The sequence below is a fragment of the Patagioenas fasciata genome, chromosome 13 (assembly GCF_037038585.1).
Source record: "Patagioenas fasciata isolate bPatFas1 chromosome 13, bPatFas1.hap1, whole genome shotgun sequence".
Classification (NCBI taxonomy): domain Eukaryota; kingdom Metazoa; phylum Chordata; class Aves; order Columbiformes; family Columbidae; genus Patagioenas; species Patagioenas fasciata.
Window position 1 is genome coordinate 11345479 of NC_092532.1, and position 13272 is coordinate 11358750.

Genomic DNA, 13272 nt, shown 5'->3' on the forward strand with positions numbered 1-13272 from the left:
CCCGATTCAACCGTTCCTTCTCTCTTTTCTTCCCGTTTCGAAAATGATGATCTCTGCCTACTGACACTGACCGAAAGGCTTCCCACCCCCTCGCCTCATTACGTAAAAACAAACAAATAAATGAATAAATAAAAGTTCCGGGAGCGCGTCCGCCGCATCGCCGCGGGGGGGGACGCGCTTCGCGGGCAGCGGCAGCCGCCCATTGCCGGGGGGTGGGTTGGCTTATTTAGGCTCCCGTCTGGGCGAAAGTAACCCATCAAGTCCCCGCAAGGGTTTTTCTTTGGTGGAGGCTCCGCTAGATATTGCCGAAGGCGGCTGGAGACCTTCCCCCCAACTCCCATTTCTTGCAGCCCCCCCGGAGAGTGCGGGGCCGGAACTGCGGGAGCCCCGGGTAAGAGGAGCTGCCCTCCCCGTCAAAATGCGGGACGCGCTCCGGGGTCACTGCTAAAAGCAACATAACTCCGTATTTTTTAATAAAGAGCGTTCTCTTGCGAGCTGGCCGCTTTCCACCCACCCCACGGATGAGCTGGCTCTGTAAACACGGAATAGAAGATTAACACCGCTGTTCTAACCTCATAGAGAGATCTGTGCCTTAGGAAAGCTTTGACCGCTGCTGATCTATGGGCTCCAGAATAGCCCTTTTTTTTGTTTTAAGGGTGACAACAGGCCCTTCTCCATCCCCGTCCCCTCCCCTGCTCGGGGGTCGCCGAGGCTCCGAGTGTCCCCCATAGCAGAAGGAGCGGCTGCAAAAATGCGGTAGAGATTCTTTTGTATTATTATTTTTTTTCTTTTTATGGGTGATGTCTTTAATTTGGCAGCCGAGAAGGGCTCGTAACAAATGACAGAGCGAGCTGCCAGCAGGGTTTTCCAGCAGACACCGGCCTGTTCGCAAGAGCCGCTTTACTGACCACTGAAATCTCGGGAGGAGAAGAAAACAGCGCTATCTGCAAGTGGGAGTGCGGGTAATTTATTATAGAAGCTTAGCTCAAAGGTAACTGCTCTGCAGCGATGTTAATTGAGCTCTGTATTTGTGAAAAGGCGGAGGAAAACTGGCAATGGAAAGTTCATTTGCCCGAGAATTACACAAACAAACACACCGCAATCCCAGGGGAAGCCGCGACCCGCACGAACGAAATGCGGGATGGGGCCGGGAGGCTGCTTGTTTTGGTAAAAGAGCACCGAGATGGGGGGGAATGAAGAGCAAATCAAGGGAAAATATTGGAGGAAGAACTGGAGCCGCGGCTGGAGCAGCCGGGGGACCCATCGCAGCCTCTCTCCATCCCTCACTGACACCCGCCTGCGCACCGAGCTCAGCGCCCAGAAATAGTATTTAACGAGCAGAAAAGAAGTTAAAATAAGAACAACCACGGCAAAACAAAACAAAACAAAACAAAACAAAACAAACAAACAAACAAACAAACAACAAAGAGAGAAAGAAAAGGAAAAAATGTAAAAAAGGGGAAAGAAAGAAAGGAAAGGAGAGGAAAGGAAAGAGGAAAATCCATTTCTGATTTCCCCCCATTCCCTCACGAACAAGACCTTCACAAAGTAAAATGTTTCCTTGGGTAAGGATTGTCCCTCATGTCGTTTCACGCTCTCGATCCCTTTGGGTAAATCCTTGTGATGCACGATACGTTTGGGGATTTTTTCCCTCCCCATTTGCCCTTTTTGAGTAATACCGGTGTGAGCTCGCTTGAGGATGATGGTTTGATTTGATTTAACCACAAACCTTATGACAGCGAGACTGGGGCATTTAAAACCGGCATAAAATAGGAATAAAACAGCAGATCGAAGTTGGAGGAAAACCGTCAGACAGAGCACACCGTAGCCAGAATGGGCTTTACCTTTATGAGACACTACAAATTGCTGCTATGGACACTTTGGAGACCTTTGAAATCCCTTCATTAGCTATTTGATGCATTTGACATCCGAGCTCATTGTACCCCCGAGGCGTCCAAAACCTTGAAAACCAAGTTTTACTAACCTAATAAAACGCAAGCCCACAAAATTCGGGGGAAAATTCAAGAATCAAGAAAGACAAAAACACCCCTCTGACGAGTTTCTGGAGATTTTTCAAAGTTGGGTGAAATGTGGAGGAGCCGAAGTATTTATTAGTCAGAATAGGAATTTTTTATTTATTTTTTTACTTAGACGATTAGTTTTATAGCGGAATCGCTTTATAAAAGAAATCGAGCATTCACTTACATTTATAACTGACAAGCTGTCTTCGTTTCCATCTTTATGATATATTTCCCCTCTTCCTTGATTCCTGTATTATGCCATAACTCAGTCATTTTTTATGAACAAAGCGGAAATAGAATGAGAAACATTACAGGAGCAGTGTGTATTTTCTGCCCACTAGCAGAGCGGGTTGCATGTCATATATTTTGCTTCCAGCCAAAACTAACGATCTTAACGTCTTACATGATAGGAAAGGACGTATTTACAGTGTGACCACTGTACGCCGGGATATTGGGACCTTGTGCCATAAACTTCACCGGGGCTGGGGTACCGGTGCCGTTTCCCACCCCTTTTCGGGCAGCATCCCTCCTCCTGCAGCATCTGGGAGAAAGATCTAGATGTTTCCCCCCTCTATTTTCCGTAAATTTTTCACGAAAAAAAATAATACGGTAAAAAAATATAATAATAACAACAATAATGATAATTATAATAGTAATAATAATCATCATCATCATAAAATCACCCTTGTGATCGCTTTGACCCAAGAAGTCTAAACAAGCTCCAAGGTCTCTCAAACGCGGCTGAAATGCAGCTGCAGCCGTCTCTCCCTTGCGCAGTGCTTTTAACGCCCAACGCACATATCGCTCGCTTAAAGCAGCGCCTGGTGTGAGAAAAACCTTTTTTCCTACCCGAATCCCCCTAAAGCGCCTTTGTTTTCCACCAAAAAAGGTCCCTTTTTGGGCGCCCTGGGCATGGCGAGCCCCCTGTGCAGATCACCGGGGCTGTTCGCACCCTAATTGAGGCACAAGTGCCATAAACCCAGTAGCCATTAGCAATCGGTAAGTAAGTGTGCGGACTGTAAAGCTAAGTGTCGTGTCCTTTAGATAAGGGCTTATCTATGTAGCCATTAAACCCACACTTGCCTCTTTAGCATGTAGAGAGGCTGGGGGTGTCGAGTCCTATAGGAAAATATTTATCTAATCCCCTTTGGACAGGAGGATTTGAGTCTGATTTGACTTGCCAGCAGAAACCCATTTCTTGTTTTTTTTTGGTGGGTTGTCATGCTGTGGATTAAAATCCTTAAAAACGTGCTATTTGCCCACAAAACAAATAAAAGATAATCTGGGTGGAGTGACAAGAGTCTTAATAGATGGTGTGTTTTCTGTCATTCCTTCTTTGTAACCTTAATCATCTGACCATATACACAAACTGTTGCTAAAATTGAGCTTTATATGTATTCCAGAAGAAGAAAAAAAGGAAAATAGGACCCAATCCTGCAGCTGTCACTGAACCTGGAGCAGGGAGGTTCAGGTCCATGTGGTCCAGAAGCAAGTTTCCCTGGGAATGAAGCATCCTCTGGATCGGGCCCTGGAAACGGACACCATGAGGAAGAAACTGGGGAGAAATCTTTCCAAACTGGTGTACATCACTTACAAGGATCCATGTTGTTAGGTAGTATGGTATGAGCTGCATGGATTAAGTAGAATTAACAAGATTTAAGTCATGATCCCGTATCCCCAGAGTTTTATCTATTTAAGGATGCTCTCATGCAGAATGGACTGCAGGGTACTAGGCAGCTTGAGTACCAGATTCAATTAATGCAACAACAGCAGTGGAAAACAGTCTACGAAGTAACTAGACGTTTGTTCTGTTGTTTTTCCTAGCTCTTTTGTAATTCCTATAAATTTAAAAGCTTTGTGCAAAGATTGGTAGCATACATTTTCATTTTTATAAATTAGGAAACTGAGGCACTAAGAAAAAAAAAAGAGGTTTATCCAAGGTGCAATTTCAGTGGTGAAGCACAAGATTAAAACACAGGTTGTTTGCATCCCAGTCTGGTGTGTTTATACCAAAGACACGTTGACTTTTAGATAAATGTCTCTGTCTGGTTCTTACTGAAGTCAATGGAAATTGTAGCACTGCTTTCAAAGAAAAGGCTGAGGAGACTCGTAGATGATCACTTGCTATCAATCCTTTCTGAACAGTCCTCTGTTTTGTTTTGGGTTGTGTTCTTTTTTTTTTCTTTTTTTTTTTTTTTTTAACATAAGCAACTCTCCCAGCCCCATCTGGGACCTGGCATTCACAGTAGGGAGGCTGCAGAAAAATGGGAGCATTGGTATATTTTGGTCCAGAAGGAAGTAAAATAATCAGTCTTCCAAGCAGCATTTCCAAACAGGGGAGAGCTGCAATCTGAACCCTTTCTTGCAATTGAAACTGTACATTTTTAGAAAGATACCCTTCTTGACCAATCTATAAAATCCTCAAATATGACAACTTTGCTGGTAGCAGAATGCTCAAGAGCAGCGGATTGAATTATTCATGTGAAAGCTTTCGTGATACAACACACAGAAAATTCAGGGCTAAGATGTGAGTAGAAATCTTGCACTTTTTAACTTAATCTCAGTATAATAGAGCCAGATTACAAGAAAGCAGGTTTTTCCCAGTAGCTGTCAGCTTTGAGGACAAGGCTGTGGACATTCTCTCACTGCCTTCCTATCCCCATAATGAAACTAAAATCCAGACTCCCAAAAGCAGAGGCGAATTTTGCCACTGAGTTAAGTGAGAAGAGATGAAATCTCTTGCTAAAATAATAATACATCACAGTCGGTTTGGGCCAATTACCATCCTGTGTTTGCAATCTGCCTTGCTTGAGGAACGGTCGTTTGGGTGCAGGAATCTCATTAGCTTCATTAGCAGGGCCATGCAAACCAGAATTGCAGCATCATGGCCTCCTCCTGCCCTGCTCATGGCAGTGAGGTTTGAGGGCACCACGTTCTGTGCACGAGAAGGTTTTTTTAGGCCAAAATTCAGAGGTGTCCTCTGAGAGCTATGGGAAATGAGATGTCTAAAGGAGGCGGACACAGTCATGGGAGTCGGGTCCCCCCTGCCTATATTTGCAGGTTGTTGATGTGCATTTAGCTGCGCCTTCCATGGGGTCCCATCTGTTGTCCCACGGTGTTTACCGAGTGCTCTCATTACAGTGAACCGGATGATGGACTGCTAAGATTGAACTACAAAAGGTTTTTCTTGCCCAAACTGTTATTCCTGAGGGCCTCTGACAGTTCCCTCTGTGATCCCATAAAAGCCACCCCATTCTGGTCCTCTTCTGCATTTGGTCTTGGCAAAGGTGCTAAAAAAGAAATGAATGGGCCAATAAGTGGTTTATTGCACAATGACCCTGAGTACCCCCTGCCTTGTAATCACATTAGATTGTGTTAGCCCTCAGCCTGCCACAGAAAGGTCTATTTCATATATTCTTGTGCTTTCAAAAGAAAAAAATTGTGCCGAGGTAAGACATCAATTTTCCTGCCACTCAATATTTCAGGCTATAATTGCTGACCTGTTGAGTGCAGCACAAGCCAGCAGTAATTCCAAAGGCTCCAGATGATTTTATGCTTTCTTCTTTTTTTTTTTTTTTCTGGTTTGTAAAAAAAAAAAGTTCGAAACTAAAACAAAACTAGGTCCTCTTAGCTGAAGTTTTAAAAGACTAGAGGGCTTTCTAACCAGAGGAATGAGCAGGGAAAAGAAATGAGCACAGCCAGAGGGAGCAGATGTTGCACTTCCCACACGCACCTTTTTTGCAGGAGTATCTAACCCAAACGAACCAAAGATCAATTGGTAATGATTCGTTTCTCATTAGGATAAATTTCCCAATCAGTTTCTTCCTTTCCACCGGCTGCAGGTGTTTTCTGAGCTGGAGCTGGGGTTCCAGGGGCATCCACCTGCCGAGCCCAGAACATCCTGTCCAGACACAGCAGCCGCTGCACATCCCCGAGTTTGTACCCTCTAGTGGGCTTTGGGTGCATTTTCTTTTGGGAAAAAAATGGGAGAAAAGTTTAATATGCACCTTCCATCTTCACTGAGCAAACTCCTGAGAAGCTCTGCAACGCTTTCCCTGCTGTGCTGGAGGGATGTCCTCATTATTGCAATAGCTTCCCCACTGAACAGGCTCTAACCTGACATTTTTAAAAAGGGATCTAAAAAACGCAGTGCAAGAAAGAAGCCCTCTGAAGGAAATGTATTTTTCCCTCGTGGGAAGAAAGCTGAACGTCTTTTTTATTTTCCAGGCATGAAAGGGCAGAAAGAATTCCAGCCTAAAGCAAAGTGCTAAATAAGAGTTAATATATTTTGATTATATTTTATAACTGTATGGATCTTATTAAAAGTAATCTTCCTAAAATAATTCCCAGGCTGAGCACTCATTCTGTGGGGGGATATATAATGATAAAATACTCTTGTGAACAGAACCAGTTCCATTATTCAGGGGTATGAAATTTAAACAATGAATTAAAAAAAGATGAAAAAACACTTCCAATTTGCTCTTTGCTGTGATCACATTGACTTCAGAGCTGATCACAGTTACAGAAAAAGTATATAAAGTTAGGAAGATTCTGCCCACATTTAAAACAATTATATTGACAGTATTTGGTTATAAAAAGGAAATCCTGCATTGAGGGAAATGTTGATATTATGCCTCAAAATTTCAAACAACTGTTTTTGTTTAACCCAGGGTTGCCTTGGATTTTACTTTACTTTAAAAAGTGTAAATTACACATATGGCAAATGTAGGAAAGAACAGTCCAGAGCTGAGCACTTAATAACACACAACAGGGAGAGGGAGGAAGGAAAATAATTATAACTTATATACAGATTCACAAAACCCACCAGTTTTATCCCTTCTCCACCAATCCCCAACAAAAGCTGTAAATTCCTCTTGGGCATATGCAGGTTGCTCAGCTCCACAGCCAGCACGAAGTGCTGACAACTCAAGAAAATGTCACTGTCAAATGGCTCTGGATCAGAAAGACACCAGTTTGACCAAGACGATTCAAACAAGATTCAGACGCTAGTGCTATTTTCCTGCGGCTTTGTAGGTACCAAAATCAGCTTGTGCCCATGTGTGAGGCTGAGATTTCTTTCTAGATTGTTTTTTTTTCCCTTTTATTTGCCTTTTAGTGTTAAGCTTTGACCTGCTGAGCTAGGAAAGGATGGAGGAGAAGCAGAGGCAGCTTGTCCCCTTTCCGAGCTCCCCAGAGTTACCTGGCAGCTGTAACCTGAGGGATGCTCTCAGAACAGCTAGATGCACCAAGCTTAGAAGCTGCAGGACAGTAGTGGTGGAAACACTTATATTATAACCATATAATCTTGTGTTAGCAAAGGTCTCCAGTCCAAAGCAGCTCTCCTTTTGCAGGCTTTTTGCATTGAACAGCCATATTAATTTTATGCTTTGTTTATTTAATTGTAGGAGGGGAAAAACAACACGTTTCCACATTACCAGAGGAAAAGGAAAAGTGGCAAGGAATTAGGTCAGTGAAGCTGCCCTGCTGTGCTGAGAAGGGATTTTGTCCCTTAAGAAATTTCCACGGGAGAAAACAAGGATCCCATGCAGCAGAGTTGTCTCCTTTGTTTCATCCCAGGCTCCCTTCCCAGCTCTTCGCCATGGATCCAATTACCCTTCCCTGGGAACAAGCTGTGACTCTAAATTAAATCAAACCATTTATTTGTCTGGGGCAGCTTGGCTAAGATACATCATGTGGTTTTCAGAGAAGCTGCTGCCATCTGAAAGTGTGTCTTTGCCGTTGTCACTCCTCATCAAGAAAAGGAAAGACATGGATGTCTGTGTCACATTGGCATCTCTATTTCTATTTTTTCTCCACCATGGGTCTTTCTTTACTGATGCTATTCAACCATCTCCATTCACAGTCTTCTTTTTGAAAACACTTTTTTCTATTCTGGAGACATGTAAATATGCAGGTACGCCAAAACATCATCTTCCCAAAGTCTGATTTCTTCTGGGCTTCTCAAAGCTCCACGCAGGTAAAGACCTAAGAAGTGTGTTCTGGGGAAGAATCCTGTGAATGTATCTGTTGGGTTTTTTTTTTCCAGGCTGAAAGGAAGGAGAGAGTTTTCTATCCACTTTGAGACTGAAATAGGGCCCTCAGCTCCTGACCAGCTTTTCTCCTGCAAGGGCCTCTCACCAGAGAGATGCCCCAAAGCACATCAGAAGGCTGTTCTGGGACTTCAAAACTTCCACTTTTTTTCTAGATACACTCCATTTTTGATGGGAACCCATCTATAGGAAACTTTGAGACTCAAATGACAGGATTCTCCCCCTGTTTATAGTCTAGAATGTGTTTTATTTTATGCATATATGTATAAGCCATTTGTGATAACGGGCTGCTGAAACAGCCATTGCAGCCTTTGGTCCTGGGGACACAGAAAGGAGCTCATCAGACCCTCCTAAGAATTCATTAGGGAATGAGATGCAAGGAATTAAAACAGGTTTCTGAGCATGTGTTGCTTGAGATAAGGCACTGCTTCTGTCACCAAACACGCGGCCATACACAGAGACCTTCAAAAGAATTTCCATTTTTGACCATTGCAGTGTTTCCCATAGTCTGTTGAAAAAGAAAACACAAAACCACAACAAAAACAAACAAATCAAACCAAAACAAAAACAAAAAACCAAAACAAAAAAACCAAACCAAACCAAAACAAACAAACCAACTAAACAAAAAGAAACAAACAAACAAAAAAAACCCAAGCACCTCCGGGACAGATGGAGAGAGAAGGTCCAGACATCAACTTTCCATAAAGCCAGAAGCGTCCTGAGGTCAAACAAGTAAATCTGAACAAGGCAGAGACCCACAGCTAAAGGAGTTGACACTTTAGGGGGCAACTTGCCTCCTGGGCAATAGGGCAAATGTTGGCAGGACATAACACCCAGTTTTGCGTTTACATTGGTGATTTTCCCCATCCCTAATCTAGATTTCTGCAGAAATGGCCTCCCGGTGGGACCCCCCGCAGCGGGTCCTCGCCACAGCCCCTGCTTTACACACCATCCATTGTGCCGCTGTAAACACCGAGTGATGGAGAATTAGAGACACGTTTTGGAAAGGGGCTCCTGCTTCTGTGTTAGGTTAATTAGTGGTTTGCTAGTATGTTAACTGCTCTGCACATTGACCTCAGGCTGGTTTGTCTCTAATGAACAAAAGCAGTTCTCCAGCAACAGGTAACCACTGATTTCTCAGGGACTATAACTTAACTAACAAGCATTCAGTTACTGAGTCTCCCATCTGGCCAAGAAGTGAGAAAATCTTTAGGAAATTCACCCTCTGCACCCCCTAAGGAAAGAGGTTATTAGAATGATCCTGAGTCTAATTTAAAACTCGAAGCCTGGAATTGTTTGAAACCTTCCTTGTTTCTTTTCAATAAACTGCCCCAAAACTGAAGTGACTTTCTGGACCATAGTCTGATGACTGCTAATTTAGTTTCTATGGTAAAGTTCATAAAGAAAGAATTCACCTTTTGTAGGAAACCCCATTTTGATCAGGAAATGTATTTTCGCCGATGTCAAGTCCAGCTAGACAGGCTCTTGTCAGGAAGTAGGATAGGGCCAGGCTGAAAGTCCAAGACTTTTTCCCTTTCCTGTTAGGATGTCCTTGCATTGATAGGTTATAAAGCTGAAACACACTGAAAAAAAAATCCCAAAAGCCAACAACAACGCAGAGAGATGCCTCTTGGGTGACCCAATGGCCTGGCTCCTGTTTTTTTTCCATGGGATTTAGGAAGAATTGCAAAGACTGCAAACCTTTGCAAGAGAAGTGTTGCAAGTTGCAAGCAATATCAGCTGCGGTGGCTGCCAGGAGTTTCGAGATGATCCCTGGAAACACATTTGGTTTTAATCAGGCCCCTGCACTGTGGAACATCCTGTTTGTCTACACTTATTATTACTGACAAATTATCCTCCTCCAAATCTCAGGGAGCATTCACTTTATCCTCACATTAAACCTGATTGGAAACAGTAGGTTTAATTGGACGCAGCATGAGGCCCAGTCGTAAACTGCACCCGTTCGATTTTTTATTGTGGCATTCACTAGATGTGTGAAAATACTATATTTCATATACAAACCCCAATTTGCTACTGCAAGGGCTGTTAAAGACAATGCACAGATGCCCTGTGCTACACGAGCAACCTCTGCCCACTCCCGGCATACTTACGGCTGGGAAAATTTGCCATTCTCAGCAGTTTGTGTGTATAATCTGTCGTTCCAGAGGAAAAGATCTGGCCTCAAAAAAAAAAAAAAAAATCTAAAAATTGTCTTTCATCACTAACTGAGCCCTGCAGTTTGCAGGGCTGAAAGAGTCTGCTCTGCTTCAGCCAGGGTCTAGAGTTTGAGATGGAGAAAGTGATGCAGGGCATGGAGGATTGTCCTCATGTTGGTCTTACTGAGAAACATGAGCATCTTCTTCACCTCTTTAGTTGGAGACTCTTTCCTAGGAAAAGCCTATTGCACTAAGCAAACCTGAGGGGTTAAAGGTATATGACTTCAACCTATCTGGAGCTTGTGTGGATGGTTGATTATACAGGAGAAGAGTTGAAACCCTTACATCTGAGGGAGCCCACCGTTGTCAGACTGGCATGAAGACTGAGGGTAGAGTTACATATTTGGCCAAGACTCTGAGATTGTTCCAACATCTCTGATTTTCCCTCATCTGGACTGACCATCCAGCAGTTGTGCTTTGTCCAGGTGTGCATTGCAGGCACAGTCAGGTGTTTCCAAATCAGGGAGAAAGTCCAGTGAGGTGTCACGTAGTGGCAATCTTGGGTGGAAGCCCAGAAATTGAGCTCATGTCCCACGTCGTTGAGAGCTGCTGGCAGGAGCTGAGCTATTGAGTAACCGCTTTCCAATGTCCTGGGTGTGGAAAAGCATGAGACAGCACGATCTGTCTGGGTTTCAGAGGAAGAGGAAAAAACAAACCAGCAGAAGACAAACAGAGAACCCGACCCCTTTGCTATTCGTGTTTACACAATTTGGGATTATTCATTAGGATCTGAAGGCTGGAAGGGGTTTGGTCTGTTGAAACAAAGCTTTTCATGACAATACAGACTTTCCTTAAGTTGCTAAAACAATACCATTCGAGGGTTTTTCTTGGGCTAGATGTTATTTTAAACAATTTAAATCGTATTTACATGCACCATGCCTGTATATACCTTGCTCTTGAAGCAAATCTTGAGGGTATTTGGTGTGTTCCCAGTTTGCAAGCTGTTTCTCCCTGTGTTTTGCCAAAAAACTGTTGGAAATGATAAAAACAACACATGGGTTGTTGATTAAGGCTCCCTACCAGAACAACAAATATAAAAGGAATTGCAAAGCTAATGAATATGCATACGATGGAGGCTTGTCCCAAATCATGCCAGAGCACAACTCTTAAATCTGTCTCCAAAACTGTCTGACAAAATCCGTACCTCTTGCTGTCTGGCAAATGGTGTCACTGTAAAGCTCCTTCCAGTGACACAGAATCTTTAACTGTCATTCTTGACTATTAGCTTGGCACTTCAGATTGCTTGCTTGAGCAGCTGCTGGCTGCTCTTTGGAGGCTTTTACTGGTTTTTTGGTGGTGGTGATGGTTTTTCTTGGTTTTTTGTTCATTTGTTCTTTGATTTGATTTGGTTTGTGGTGGTTTTTTTTTTGTTTGTTTGTTTTGTTTTGTTTTGTTTTGTTTTGTTTTTTGTGGAACTGTTAAAAAGGTCACAGCAGAAGCTTGCTTGTACGTGGCCGTGATGTTTAGCAAGTTCAGCCCACCTGAAAATAATGGCCCTCTGCTCTGCCATTAAATATTGGCCCAGTAAAGGTAGAAGCAGATGTGCCTTCCTGGAGCAGTAAATCCTCTGTGCTATTCTGGAGGCTTCATGGATGTAGCTTTGTAGCTGGTCCCTGCAGTTCCTCAGATCTTCCTTCAATGTGGACAGGAGATGTGCAACCAGGGTCACCCCACACACCTTCCGCCGAAGTAAGGTCAACAAACCAAACATACAGCTCTGCTTCTCATAACCTGGAGTATTAATTTCTACCATGTCATTTTTGGGTGCTCTCTTTTTTGTGCACCTTATTTTCTTTGGCTTAATTTCTGAGGTACACACCCCGCATGTGTGACCTTCAGGTATTTTTTAAACAGACAAATCTACAAGTGAGTTATGGCTGAGATACCAACGTACGTCACAGTCAGGGCACCCGTCTCTCATTGGAAATTGCTTATATCTTTCTCAATGCAATATGTTTCCTCTATGATATTTTGAAAGAAAACACACTGCAGTGGTTAGGAGAGATGTGGAGCTTCTTACCAGATGGAGGTGGCCCGACAACTTGTAAAAAAACCTTTGCAAACAGTAATGATGACAACTGACCTTGATTACTGAAGCCTTTCACTTCTCCATCTGGGTAGAGAGCTCACGATTGCGCGGTGTTGGGGTGATAAACAGGCTGGAATGAATACGGAAACGCTTTGTATAAAACCATAATGCTTTTGAAAACATGTCCCACAAACAAATCCTTTCTCATGCTGTGTTTTTCCCCCAGTTCAGCTTTGGTACTGAACTTTCCATTTTCAACTGACCAACATAAATTAAAGGCAAACATTGGCATGGAGAGGAAAGATGGAGAAAGTTGACCATTTCCCTCAGGAGGTCAGCCACAAATTCCTGCTGTTGTCTGAGAAATGATGAGCTACTCTTTGGAGACATGACTTAGATCATTTAATGTCACAGGGAAACTTTTCAGGCGTTTCAACAAGACTTGAAATATGTTGTCTTTTTTTCCCCCTTTTTATAAATATAGTTTAAGACTATGTGGATTTTTTTCTTCTTTCTTCTTTCTTCTTTCTTCTTTCTTCTTTCTTCTTTCTTCTTTCTTCTTTCTTCTTTCTTCTTTCTTCTTTCTTCTTTCTTCTTTTTTCTTTCTTCTTTCTTCTTTATTCTTTCGTCTTCCTGCTTTCTGCTTCCTGCTTTCTGCTTTCTGCTTTCCGCTTCTTCTTTCTGCTTCTTTCTTCTTTTTTCCCCTTTTCCTCCTTTTCCCTGTTTCTCTTTTTTCCCTCTTTTCTTTTTTCTTCTTTCTTATTTTCTTTTTCCTTATTTTCTATTTTCTTTTAATACAGTATTCTATACAAAAAGCCAGTTGTGTATGGTGCTATTTCCTTTGGGCGATCTTACAAGAAATGTTCCCAGCTTGTTTCATGCCACTACAAATATGTCTTTACCTCAGAGAAAAGGGCACATCACTCACTTTGCAGGCCTAAACAAATTTGACTGCT